Raw genomic sequence first — 14,111 nt, 5'->3', positions numbered from 1 at the left:
GGACACGTCGCCTCGCCTCGTTTCCTCGCGAGTGCTCTTTTATTCCGCGATGTCCAACGAGAGAATGTATGATGATCTCTCCTCCTTCCTCATTCCATCCGAGACCGTCTTTCCTACATGACGGAAACCGCGTCTATCCATTCCATCTAGTTTCCTTTCGCTTCACCGGTACCGTTTCGCGAAGGTATCCTTTACACGTAGGCGCGAGAGATAATCCCAAGTAACCAATTCTGTCCGGTAGTGTGACGTCGTTAATGGGCCTTATTGTTATTGTTGGTTGCTGTGGTGTGCGCTTCTTTCATGGCGTAACGGCACACCTACGGGCGAAGACTCCTTCGGAGCTGAAGAGAGAACAGAAAGGAATAGAGAGAGAGAGAGAGAGAATAGGAGAGTTGCAATGTAAGCTGGTGCTTTATAACAACGCTTTATAGCTCCGGGTTCGTCGTTTCGAGTTACACGAGTTACTCGCACCGTGACCTATGACGCGGTTCCGGGACCATCCGCGAGCTCCCTTATCTCGCAACCTTTCCCATTTTCGTGGCTTCCTTCGCAAACCCCCGTTATGACGATCGTTCATCCGCTTCCGCGCTTGCCGCTCATTCAAGATCGATGATGCGATTACGTGCCAGGTCCACGGAATTCCGTCGGGTTCCTCGTTTGATACTCTCAGAGGTCCTCGTTTCCCGCGATATCTTCGATCGCGGTTAATAGAGGTATTGGCCATTGTTAAAGTAGGACTGATATCGGCAATGAAATCTATATGAAACAAGTTAATCGAACGAATCCATGATTAAAGTTTAAACCCTCTTTTCGTATACATGTATGTATATGTATCTCGAAAGAAATTGCAGTCGCAGTATCCGGGATCATCGCTTGTCCTTCGATACGAAAAAAATTTCGCCGGTTCTGCGCCTCACGGTAGAAGTAGCGCGTTAAGGATCACGGCACTTTCAGCGTCGGTTGGGGGAGGAATCCGAGGCAGATGATAGTCGATAGTTCAAACGACCTCGGGCCTCAAATGAGTCTCAAGGGGAAGACACGTGGAGGCGGGCGACCGAACGCGAGCGAGACGGGAAATCTTATCGAGATTCCTGGCGGCCTTGCCCATCGATTTATCATTCTCGCAAAATAGGCCCGCGCGGAGCGGATATTCCAGAGTGAGCGCGCGAGCAGAAAAGATCATCGTCCTCGCGAGGCATTCTTTTCTCCTTGTGAGAAACTCGATCCAATCTTCGGTGTGGGATCAATGTAGAGCAACACGGAGCATTTGTCTATCCCTTAAACTTACATTTCACGACCGGTCAGGGACTTCCCCGTCGCCCGGCCGTACGTTTCCCGCGGCCAGAAACTCGAACTCCTCTCTTCTCCTCTTCTCCCTGTCGAAGAGCCAAAGGCGAACCGGATACCGCAGCCGTTCGCTCGCGCGAGTCGCTGCACCCTCGATCATCCGCGAGGAGTCGTGATGGACCAGGCCTTCGGGAATTTTTCTCGCATTGTCACGTATCTGATTACATTGGACGGCGCAGGAGAACTCGCTTCTAGCAGAATATCTCGTGCGATTGTAAACTTGCAACTGTATCGATAATTATATCGTGCAGTAATCAATTTTTTTTTTCCCCCAAGAATGTGTCGCGTTACAGAATATTTGAGGAATTGAAATTTTTAACTTCAAATATGAGATAACTATTATACATCAATCGCTACCTCAATCTGGCTCGTATATCTTGATAACGCTCGTTGAAGCTGGATGGTAAGGTGCTGATGGGAAAAAGAGTTTTATTACTCTTTTTGAACGTCCCATTGGGTCCAGACTGGTCGCGAAAGTGACAGCGGCAAAAAGCTCGCCGTCCAGTTTAAAGGCGATAAATATCAAATGCAATATCAACGGGTGCGCGCGGAATGCATCTCGCCAAATGGCCTTGCAGTCGACGGCCATCGCTCAACAAGATTCTTGATACGAATAACCCGGTACAAAGTATAAATCGCAGGGGCGCATCATAAAAAATGTATAACACGATCGAAACTTGATATTCCTCGAAATCTCGCCCTAGAAATAAATCATTTCCATTAAGTTTGACATCTGGTCCACCGCGATAAATTCGATGACGGATGAGCGCGCGAAAAATTCTCGCCGCCCGCCATCGCAGCTCGCGAGAACAATTTCGGTCCTGCGTTTCGGCATTCGCGATACATGCGCACGAGAGCGAGGAGAGGCGAAAGCGAAGCGAGAGTCAGACAGAGAGAGGACCAGGATATTCCAGCTCAGATTCTCCTCCGTAGCCCCGGGGGAGTACCAGCAATGACATACAAACCGAACGTACGTAACTCCGCCGGTTGTTTCTCCCTCTTTCGTGCACCATCCGCCCCACCCCCTGTCCACCCCGTCATCGTCCCTCTCTTGGAACGGCCATATTTTTTTGTGCCCCGCAATTATTCGTCTCAAATTACCGGTCCGAGCTGCAGTCGCGGAAAACTTATAATGCTGCAACGCTCCGTACGAGGTGGAGTACCGGTGTTGCCCGTCGGCGTAATAAAAAGGTCGCTTCGAACACAACCGTCGAATGCTCGGTCATAAGAGAGCGCGGCGGCGCCGGACTGGCGAAAGAGAGAGAAAAGAAAAAGCGTATTCTCCGATACGCTGCTGAGCTTTGATGCCTCGTTCTCTCGTCCCGCGTGTTCACGCCGATTTACATTGAAATTGTTGCAACACAGCTGACCATTCTGCGCCGATATCAATTAAGAGGCAGGTGGCTGGTGAAAATACGGGATAGTGTGACGGTTGTATACTTGCAGCTAATTTCGAGCGTTTGGCGAACTTGGCTGATGGACAAACGATTTATGTGTCAACGCTAGATTATCAAGTTACAGTCGATAATCTCGAATTATTACAGTCTTAATTCTGGATTGTTTGTTTGTTTGAAATGGCCTCGGTTCCGCCAACTTGTGCGATTACGACCCTTTTCTTTCTCGGCTCTTCGTTTTTTTTTTTTTCTCTTGCCCTCTTTCTTGCATTCTGTACCTTTTCGTACTCGCTTTCTCTGCCTTCCTCTCTCGCTGTTCGCTCTTCCAAAGAGTGTCCCTCTTGCGCGAGTACACCGGAACCCCGTAATTTGCCCGGCGACGCGTAAACTAAGCACTGTGGGAAGAAAGGGCGCCGATCGGAATCGACCGAAATTATGATTTCGAGCGTTCCCCGGGTCCTCCCTCGTGCGTGCGCCTTCTGTGACTTGTGTAATTCCGAGGAAACTGTTTCCTCGAAGTAATCATCATTACATGCCTTATCGCCCTGTTACGTAGTGGTGCCTCCACCCTATCGCTGTCCGCAAAGGCTCGGCGTGTCCCTTTTTCGAGGCGCAAACGAGGACAAGACACTAGAACTTTCCAGTAACGAACGGACAAAGGAACGACGCGAACGTTTAAGGAGAAAAAAAAAATAGAGGACCGCTCGTTCGAGTATCTCTTCCTTTTTTTTTTCCCTTCCGCGAACCGTTACGAGTAATTGGTTCTCTAGAACGCGATTCCTGGATTCCGCAACGCGTTCCAATGCAAAGATATAAAACAACAGAGGGCATTTCCGTAATCGCAGCGCGGCTACGGTGCCTCCGCGCGTTCCAGGGTCGGGCCGTAAGCAGCCATTGTTTCCACGATGCGATCGTTATACGGCGGTGTGAATCGGCGAGGGCAATCGCGAGCGGCCATCGAGAGAGGATCGCGCCGTCGAAGGGTACTTTCGAAATCGGGACTCCGAGCCGTAAGTACTTGGGGGCAGAAGGGGAGGGCGTTGAGTCAATGTCCAACTGATTTTCATAGATTCTCACGAGACTCTCTTTTCCTCGGGGCAGAGAAATTGTCGTTGCGCAAAAACAATAATATTATTTGCGCGTGCTTCTGATTAATCACGTACGCCCGAGAACTCCTATCTTTCCTCGACACATCCGCGCGATATAAAAATCTGTCGCTCGCCGCTAGCCATTAATTAAGCCGTTTATTTTTGGAAATTGTAGGACCAAGCATCGATCAAGGGTTTACATTAAAATACTTTACGTAAAGAAATCGCGTATGCGCATATAATTTTGTTGAAAATATTTTGCAGCTGTCTTGGCCGGCAGGGACGTGAGTAACGTTTCTTAATCTTTGCAATACTCGCAAATGAGGAACGTCGTTTCGGCAGCATCTCTTCACTCACGGGTTTTGCTGCGCGGAACATTTATCTCCTTCACCGGCAGCGGCGGAAGGGAGCCTACGGACAGTCCACAAAGTAGCTCCTCTCTTTCGCGCCCATCGCGGCGAACGCATATTTGCGGGGCATTTTTTCGACCATGCGTAAAAAAGAAATGCAGTAAAACGTATGAAACGCGCACGAAACATTATCGCATGATTCTTCAATCGCATCGGTGTGACTGTGAGAACAAAATAATTTAATCAATTTATTATTAGTCTATTACTTGGCAGGGACGACAGAATCGTGGCGTAACGATTTTAAGTAGTAGCGCTGTTATGTCTGTCTCTCCGTGAAGACATCATATTGCAAAACTACGGTATGAAGTAACTCTCGGCCGAGAGGAACATGAGAAAAAAAAAACTTTTCGCTATTAAACGAAGTTGCGTGAAACGTGAAACGTCGTCTCGTATCTCTCCGTTATCCCTCTAATGACGTTGTAACGGTTGAGGGCCGACAATGAGATTATCCGCGGGATAGTCCCGTACATTCGTTCCGTCGAGACGGTTAATTCTTCATATCCGCCAAAGCGTTTTCCCTTCCGATGTTGCACGCGTATGCGTTTTCTCTCGCACGATCGACGGATGTGTGCGCGATCGATCCCTATACGCGCAGGCGAGGAATTAGCGCCCGATCGGAGATAACCCGCGATTTCTACACGTTTGAATGATAGTTTTGTAATGCGAAGTGATAGTCCGGCGCCGTTCTCACGCGTAACTCTCTTGCAGGGGGAAGGGGGAGGGGGATTTCACGACGAGCACGGGGAATACACGCGCAATGTTGCGCAACGTTGTTGGCTTATTAAATGCCGAACTAAATCGCGAAATATTTCACGATACAGCGCATAAGGCGCGCGCGTTTTACGGCCGTCTAATGTAGATACGACGTGTTAATGGTAATTTGACGTATATTTAACTATCGTAATGTTTATAAGCTCAGAATGTCACGTCCGTGATAATCCCACCCCTTTCCCTGTTTCATTGCTCGAATCGTAAAACTCGAATTCTTTCGGTAGAGAACTGTGAATCGCTCTCTCAGTTACGTACACTCGTTAGCTGCTCCGTGGCCCGTCGGTGTGAAAGCGAGGACCGTTTAAGAAAAAGTGAAGTTAAGTTCCATTTGTGCCGGAATGTAATAAGCAGTTCACGGTCCACTTTCGCGATTTCTTCGTTCATCCTCGAGCCGCGCGGTAAGCTCGGCAGTGAGAAAAATGTCCGCTCCACGAAAGTCACGGTACCGCTACGGACTCATGAAAGTCGATGAACCGGTCGCCGCCGATTCGCTCGACACTACCGAGCGACCAAGGCTATAACAATTTCGCTCGCAAGCACGACTTCCGTTCCACTCGTTCTAGACGAAGACACTTGTGGTTGGCCTGGGCCTGGGTCATCAAAGTATTGGCGTTTCTAATGGCTGCATTTGAAAGTCATATTTAATGCGTTTTCTCGGTAATGCGAGTTGGAAATTTTACATATCTCGACAATGCTGAAAGCTGAAGTCCTCTCGAATACGGAAAGCTGTTAAACTTCAACAGTGCGGGAGTGTGTTTGTTTTACTAAGAGTTTTCTCAAAGCAAAGCATGCATAAAAGTGCTTAAATTTGAAATAATTTACGAGTAGAAACAGGTAAAGGCAACATTTGACGTGTATCAGGGGGAACGCATGAAGAGAGTTGGAGTTTATTTAAAAAAGTATCTGACGCTGAAATATAAAGACAGTATTTGGAACGAGCTGTCCGTTGAATTGAGGTCCTTGATCCGCGTTAGTCATCGGTCCTGCAAACCAAGGGGTCGAGCGTGTAATAGAAAAAGAAAGCCAGAACGTATTTGAAGAAGTAGAAGAAAGAAAAGATTGAGAGAGAGAGAGAGAGAGAAAGAGATTCCCCTATACGAGCGTGGAGATGGAAAATAACCCTGACGTTTTTGTGCCCGCTCTTTCGCTTTCTTCGCCGTCCGTTAACTCAAAAGGGCGTTCGCTCGCGATAATCCTTTACCACACGCCCATCTCGCCCGAATAATCCGTATTCATAAACGGTGTAGTCATTAGTGACTTCTCCGTATAGCGCGCGTGGGTGGGGCGGTAATCGGTGAATTGCCGGAGGTGGTGGTGGTCGAAAAGGAGGTGAGGAGGAATATGAGTAAAACCGACACCGACGCAGCCAGCGAGGAATAGTAAAGGAACGAGGATCAGCTGTTATAAAAAAAAAAAGTCATCGAGGCGAAAGGTGAAGCTCGGGGCACCACCTTTACGGGATTTATCGTCGTATAGCCGTCTGGATCGTGGGGATTCCACGCGATCAATCGGGTATCGGGAACGATCGTTTTACACGTCCACACGGGTTGGCGACTCGCGACGTCGCGCGCGTGTCACGCCCAGAAACGTAAACGTCCAGTAACAAACGAGAGCTTTGGATCAAACGTTATTACTGTCACAATAATTAGCTAGGGGGAGGGGGGGAATAATATGTTAAACTGGTTAACTCGATGCGTAAGTCGTGATACTGTTGCGCGCGTTCTCGGCGGTAGCGGAGTCTGACAAGGCATCTTTGGACTCTACGCGAAATAATCGAACGGTAGGTCGCGTTAGGATGACGAAGAGAATGAAAGGCGAGCGCGGAGATAAGATGGTTAAACGCGATTAAGAACGAGTTCGTTTGGGTGAATGATCCCCAGACGATTGAATCACTGTATCGCATCTGCGTGCACCGTGAGTCCGAGTCATTCTCTTTTCGAAAGCGACGAAAAATCGGAATGCACATACGATTTACTTAAAATGCGAACTTATTAGCGATAATAAAACGAACATGAGACGAGTCTGTTAAAGTTATCCGTGATATCTTAAATGTGTTACTGCAACTCGCAAGGATGCGGAAACGAATGAGAAGGAGAGAAAGAAAGTTTCAGAGAGTAACCGGAGGGTAGAGGACAGGGGGGAGGAGGGAGACGTAACGGAGATGAGGGAGATTGAGCTCACGTATGCACGGCAGAGAGAACATAACGACCGTCTCGCGGGGAATCTGGATTTCGAGTAAGCTCGTAAGTCCCGCGTAGGGGGATGAGGTGAGAGGAGAATGACGATGCACCGGTAACCCCCGTGGGTGTTACATAAGAGAGAGAGAGGGCGGGGGGGAGAAGGGATTCACCGTTCTTCCTTCCTCTTCGAGTGTACCTTTCGCCTCTTCGCGTCGGACTCTCTCTCTCTTTCGCCCCCACGTATCCTCTCCTCCCTCAGGCAAGGCGCGTCATAACTCAGGGACATCACCGTTCCGTGATTACGAGTCATTAAGGGGGCCGCGAACCGGTCGCTAAGAGCGTACCCTTTGTGCATACCCCCGCGAGTGTGTAAGTATACGACGGCCGGTACCCTCCTCGCACGTATCGCGCGCCGGAATGCGTGCGTGGTCGAGCTTTAACGTGCCAGCGTACGTGACGCAACGTACGTACGCACGCGCGTGCTTACGTACCTCTCGTGGCTTGACTTTCAGCCTGGCCATTCAGCCAGGGGCCCACGGGTTCACTCGGGGCCCGGGCCATTTTTTAGCTTTGCTCGCTGCGGGAGTTCGTGCCTCCCTCTCTCTCTCTCTCTCTTTCTCTTTCATTTTCATTTTCTCCCTTTTCGTCGCGGCTCTCCACCTCCAAAGCTTCGCATCCTTTTCCCTCCTTCATCTACCGACGCGGAGATGATTTCCGCACTTTTTCAGATTTTTATTAACACATACGCGCGCACACGTACGCTCGTCAAATCGAGATTGGAAGTTCTGTTGGAATCTCACGCTTTTTTGTTACGATCATTTTTTTTTACGCCTTCTTTATCGCGAATATGTATGTACACGACACACTAAGACAGAAATGTCTCATACTCCCGTATCATTGAATTAATCGACGGATATATAAAATTATTTATCTTTAATTTTATTAAAGCTTCTAATTACTTTCGGTAGGGAGAAGCGTGCAAGAGATTCCATTTCTTCACGTCCAAGTTAGTGTCTTCCTTTTTGTCTACCTTTTTGCTATGAATATAAAGTATAGTCCGACAAGTAGGCGGAATTAATCGCATCAATTAAGCCAACCCGTGCACGATCTGTACGTGCAACGAGTGCGAGATATCAAGCGAATGTACTTTCACGATCTCGGGAGGTATGTCCCTCCTGACGAGGGAATGTAACATAATTGGAAGTAAAATGTAGGGTAGAACGTGGCACGACGCGGTGAGAGAGTATGAACTGAGAAGAATCAGGAATATATATTTCTTATGAAATCCGCGTTTTATTGCAGATGGAAAATTTTTCACACGGCATACGTGAAGTCGCCGTACTGCGTGCGAGAAGTTCAAAGGGACCGCGTTTCCCAGTGTCACTCGATCGACGATTCGCTATGGTCTTAGCGTCAAGCGGACGCGACCAGCCGCGTCGTGCATCGTGATGCGCGCAAGAAACTGTTCGCGCGTATTACACGTCGACACGCGGACGCGCATTCGCGCAGATCTACGCAAGAAACGCCGCGCGGCCGTAATGTCGCGGCTGCGAGAACGTTGCCTAATGCTCGGCTCGCATGAGAGAGTTCGACCCCCTCGCGACAATGTCCACGGAAGAGTATTATTTAACCAGGATTTATTGGACTAAATCTACCCCTTTGCCTCTCTCCTCTCTTGTTTCTTATCCCTTTAAGACTCGGGAGATTTCCACGTGTAGCGAGACCAGTGTTTTTTACATTTTAAGTATTAGATTTTTTATTCTTTAATCTCGAAACCGACTTTCTCATTTTATTCTGTTTGTACATCGGATAGGTAGTCTTGAGAAAACGCATTTAAATCTTATACAAAATGAATGTAATGAAAAATTAGTCGCGATAATTGCGTGAATAAGCCGGTCTTCAGTCCTCGAGGATTTAAATGACGACGACGACAACGATGACCTCGAGGACAGGCGCGAGGAAACAGAGACGTCGTGCGAGATTCGCAATGAAGAGAAGTGGTAGCGTGCGGACAACGACGGCGGGCAAGACGGCGACGCGGGGAGAAGAGAAACAGACTCTTTGGACGATTAAACAACTTAGGGACCGCAGACGAGCAAAGGCGCCGCTTGCTGCTCGACAGTGGAATGATTAAATAAATTAGTTGCTCGACAAAGAGGGGCAGAAGCGGGATGACCGTATGGGATCCTGTGCGAGGGTTAATCCCTGTTGAATTCCTCCTAATTATGCACGCTTTACTACCACGGCTACCAAGAGGAGAGAACGAGGGAGAGAGAAAGAGAGACGGGAGCGGTTAGAAAGCGTGAGAGAAGACGTGGCGAGAGCGAAAGGTAGAGCGAGAGAAATCGACAAGCTGCGGAGCAGAGAGAGAGAGAACGGCAGGAGAGAGCATGGAAGAGAGGAAGCTAACGGAGATAGTAAGAAGGGCCAAGTGTAAGAAAAAGACGGTACGCGTCACCCACTTCTCTCCTCTTTCTCTTCTTCAAGCTCGTTCGCCTTCCCGGTACGCGCATCCCCGATTACCACGAGGCGCTGTAGTCCTACCGTCGGCCGTTTTACTTACAAATTCAATAAGCATATATCATATTTAATGCACGCCCTGAGCCGAGAATGTTTCGACCGCCCTGGACCACCTTTCTCTTCTTCTACCCGCTCTTCAGTTCAGCATTCAGCCCCTCGTTGCGCCTCCCCGCGCGCAAACTCTAACCGGCTCATCGCTCACTTCCTTCCACTCGGCTTTACGTTTCCAGACGGCACCCGGTGCCGGAAGTACCAGAGGCTGATGCACGCGCGATTGTCTTCAGCCTAACTGTATCAGTGCCGTGCAAGAAAATATTCTTTCAACTTTTTTTTTTTACATTAACATTTCAAAAAATTCGCAAAAAATCTAAGTGGTAACAGCTAAATGGAATACAGTTAACGCTGAAATTTGTCAGAGAATAGCGCAAAAGTTTAGTACGACAGTGTAGTCACACATTTTTTTCCCACTGGTCGGAACAATCAGGACGGAATCCTTCTCCGTGTATTTGGGTGCGGCGCGGTGCCGGAAAATCGATTCGACGGAAGAAAGACGCCTGCAAACAAGCCGACACAACGAGGGCCTTTATGTAGTCGAGGTTTTACGATTGAATGGCCCGTTAATAGACCTCACACGTCGATGCGCGAAGGCGCTAGTCAGCCGTTAACCAAGTTACAGCGATGACGTAATCCTAGCATCCGACGATAAGCGATCCGTGTATTATCAAGATTCGAGGTAAATTCAATTGTCTCATGCTTGTTTATGGGTGATAATTTATCGCCTGTAAACGTCGAGTTCCTGTTACTCCGAGCAACATGATAATTTGCGCTGCAACTTCTACACTTGAGAAAAAAAAAGGAATAATTATTCATTGCATATAAATGCCGCAGGAGAGCACCGCTTGTATAAATTACAAAGGTAGCATAAGTGATATATGTTTATTGGTATCACAAGTATTTACAATATTTATTTATCGGTGAGTGACATTTTTACGCATCTAGGTTGAACAATATTAACTATAAAATGTTCACGTTTGATTAACAAAGTAAGTCCTATGCTCAGATTTATGTCTTGTTACAATCTCTATTGTTTCCCGGCGTTAGCTTCATTACGAAAATTTCTATAAAATTCAACCGGTTCCTTCGAGTGAAATTCATGCCGCTGCGGCTACGATCCTCCAAGAATCCACGGAATTCGATTCTGCAATGCATAGAGATGAAGTGCGACAATTTGAGTTGTAATAAATAAGATAAATTGCGTCCTCGCTCGACAAAATTCTTGGAAAGTACGCGAGATATGTTTACGATACCTCTCGAAATTAATTAGCGAGCCGGGCTAATCTACAACGACCACCGTTGAGGCCGTATGTGAAAGTTCTACCTTAAGTTGGGCTCAACAACAATTTTATAACCAATGTCTCACGGAGACGGAACCAGAAGGTGAAGTTGACTCCGACACCTTCACGGGATCGTCCCTTGAAGTTTTGTTCAAAGTCCGATTATACATCTCTTTATACATCCTCTCGTTTCATTGATACATCATTCGTAACACCTGCACACAGCGAGTGATACAACATTGTTGTTCGCGTGCGATCGTTTGAGTGCGTAACGCGTGCGATTACGCCGAAGCGTCGGTTGAAATTGCGAGATAATCCCCGAGGAGGATCGCACAGCTCCGGTCGGCCCTCGCGTGGACCTTGTTGTACTGTTCAGTGATCCGTTAGTATCCCCTCCCCGCTTTACCCTCGGTAGCCTTCTCGCGCGGAGGTTTCGCTTCAAGCCGACACCTCTGCGAGGCACGACGTACGCGCGTGCGAGCGAGCGCGATCGCGGTGTCGCGCACGTGTACCCCATATGTACGTGCACGTGTATGTACATCACCGCGTACAAGCGCGCACGCACACGACGGCAGCCCGTACGCACACGTAACTGTACACGCGCGCTATATGCTCGGATCGTAATGCGTTACCCACGGCGGTCGGACGTTCGATGGAGAACGAGATAGCGGCACGTCGTACGGTGGGAGGCCGTGTATCTCAGGATATATCTACTAATTAATTTATACAGACTCCTCCGAGCGCCGGACCGCGCACTAATAGAAACAGCGCGGCAGGGAAAGGGAGGAGGTGGAAGAGCGAGAGTGGACGTATAGGGACACTATACGTCCACTCTTGCTTCTTTTCACGCGCATCTTTTTCTCCCCCCCCCCCTCTCTCTCTCTCTCTCAGTCTCGCGCGGAGCAGCGAAACGGCGAGGTGTAACGAGGCGTGGAATTAATTTAGCATAGTGATGAATTATGTATTATTACATTACACGAATTTCAGTAACGATACAGGAGATCATTGTCGCTTCGTTTTTCATTAGCTTTATGTTAAATCTCGATATATACTCGGGCCTTCACGTACTTCTGCGAACACAATAATCTTCTAACCGCGCGGAACAAACATGGTTTACAGATTGTTAATGACGTTATCTGAAATGACGACGAATTATGAAACGATGTATTCAGACATTTACGCCTGGTACATCATGGATTTTGAGGACAGAGTCGATAGAGAGAGTAACTGACAGAGAAATACAACGCGACACCATCCGGCTGCGTGCTGGGCAAAGCGACGAAACGGGCGTTAATATTATTTATGTCGATAATTGAGTGCAGAGTCATGGTCCCGATCACGTGTATGTGCACGAATACGCATACACGCGCGTACGTCGACGATCCCGCACCACGGGAGGCCATAAAATATCTTTAATGCCTTTCCGATTCAAATTCGGCCCTTAATGGCCGTAATAGTCATCCGTACCGATGACGAGCGGATCCAATCGGTCCTTGCACCTGTATCACGATCGAGCTAGCGTGGGTGCACCAAGAAAAATGCACACGTCGCGCAAAATTGGTCGCGACATTATAATTGCCTTATACTGTAATTTATCTGTTTTCCTTTCTGAGGTAAGATTAAAAAAAACCGCCTTATTTGTGAAGAGTTTAAAGAATTTTCTTATTTTTAAAACCAAATATTTTTCTTTATTGAAAAAGCAGTAAATTCAGTTATTTAATTAATGTTATCGATGATAAGTAATATACCAAATATTAAAAAAATACAAATGACAAACAAAAGGAGTGATTTATTTGTCTTATAGAAAGGTGTTGAGATCGATTTTAATAATGTTATTACAGTCGGCGTAGTTTTTACAATTTGCAAGACAGCTACACGTAATAAGAAGTTTGAATAGGATTGGCAAATTGATTTTAAAGCTATATCGATCGACCAGCCTGCAAAGGTACGGCGCGACGTGCAAAAAGCACGTGTCGTATTTGGTATATCGGCTAACAATCCCACGATTCGGAGAGGGAAAGTCGGTCGCACGTGTCACGCTTATTACTCTTCAAAATTGGTACAAAAGTAGAATAACGCACACGCGGTGTGCACTCGGCGAAATCGTTCTCTCAAATCGTGCTCTCAAATGCGTAACGATCCACGTCATCTTTCAACCGTATCGAGCTCCCGTAGTATTAACAATTAGTCTTGCGATCAAATAAAAAAAAAAAGGATACAACATTAACAATCATTTGCGCCACAATTCGATTCACGCGGAAAACAGGAGTGTAGCCTATCGGAATGCCTCGTGAGGAAGATACCGATCTGTAACGAATGTGGATCGTGATCGACGACGGTCAACTCTCTCGTCGGACGACGTTCCACCGCGTACAGGCTCAAGGACACTCGGACACCCTGGAATTCAGAACCGGTGGAACGACGCGCGTCGTCCGTCCTGGAATTTTGCCCGGTTTCTTTGCGCATTGTCTTTTGCACGCGAAGAAACGCGTCATTCGCGCGATTATCCGCAAAAAATGTGCGGAAAGTACAGGCCGCATAGATTGCCGCAAAACAGCCGACCGTGCGATCCAATTAAGCGGCGTTGCGGATCATAAGCGTTCGAGAAGAACCGTCGAATAATCTTACACGTCGGGTACTCGATAATCTGCGAGACGTGCAATTTTCTCGCATCGTGTAAATGGCAACGGGAGTGTGTTTTCAGGTTCTCAGGCCTCTAAAACTCAGAGTTCAGCATCCTGCATCTCTCGCGATACATCATCGCGATCGGCGAGCGCGTCGGTTTAAGCGATTTAAACGCGGAGAAAATTCGCCGAGGCGACTCGCACCGAAATTTACGCCTCGCGTATTTCACGCCTCCGATCGTCGGGGTGCCGGGGATCCGTTGCCTCTATATGCGAACGCGCGCATAAAGAGGAGGAGGGTCATGTCGCCGAAAGTCGTGCGAAGTCGCGGTCCGCATCGCAGCGGAGATACCGAGCGAATGGAGTGTCGGAATACATGTTATGTAATGGCGTATAATAGTCATCGATAAGTATTACATGACGGTGCTCTCAAAGACGAAAAG

The 14,111-nt window shown here is 47.9% G+C and overlaps 1 protein-coding gene and 1 long non-coding RNA gene across 2 annotated transcripts in view; one reads left to right on the top strand and one right to left on the bottom strand.

Moving 5' to 3' along the window:
* Positions 1-14,111, top strand: part of LOC105836051 (protein dachsous) — a 315,828-nt gene that overhangs the window by 206,849 nt on the left and 94,868 nt on the right. The gene's annotated exons all lie outside the window — the stretch shown is intronic.
* LOC114254266 lies at positions 1,606-14,056 on the bottom strand. The gene is made up of 2 exons (XR_003625640.2): positions 11,018-14,056; positions 1,606-10,908 (listed from the first exon to the last, which is right to left on the bottom strand). It is a non-coding gene; the product is annotated as an uncharacterized LOC114254266 (long non-coding RNA).

Source organism: Monomorium pharaonis, chromosome 8, assembly GCF_013373865.1.
Source record: "Monomorium pharaonis isolate MP-MQ-018 chromosome 8, ASM1337386v2, whole genome shotgun sequence".
Classification (NCBI taxonomy): Eukaryota; Metazoa; Arthropoda; class Insecta; order Hymenoptera; family Formicidae; genus Monomorium; species Monomorium pharaonis.
This window is presented reverse-complemented; position numbering and strand designations above follow the sequence as displayed.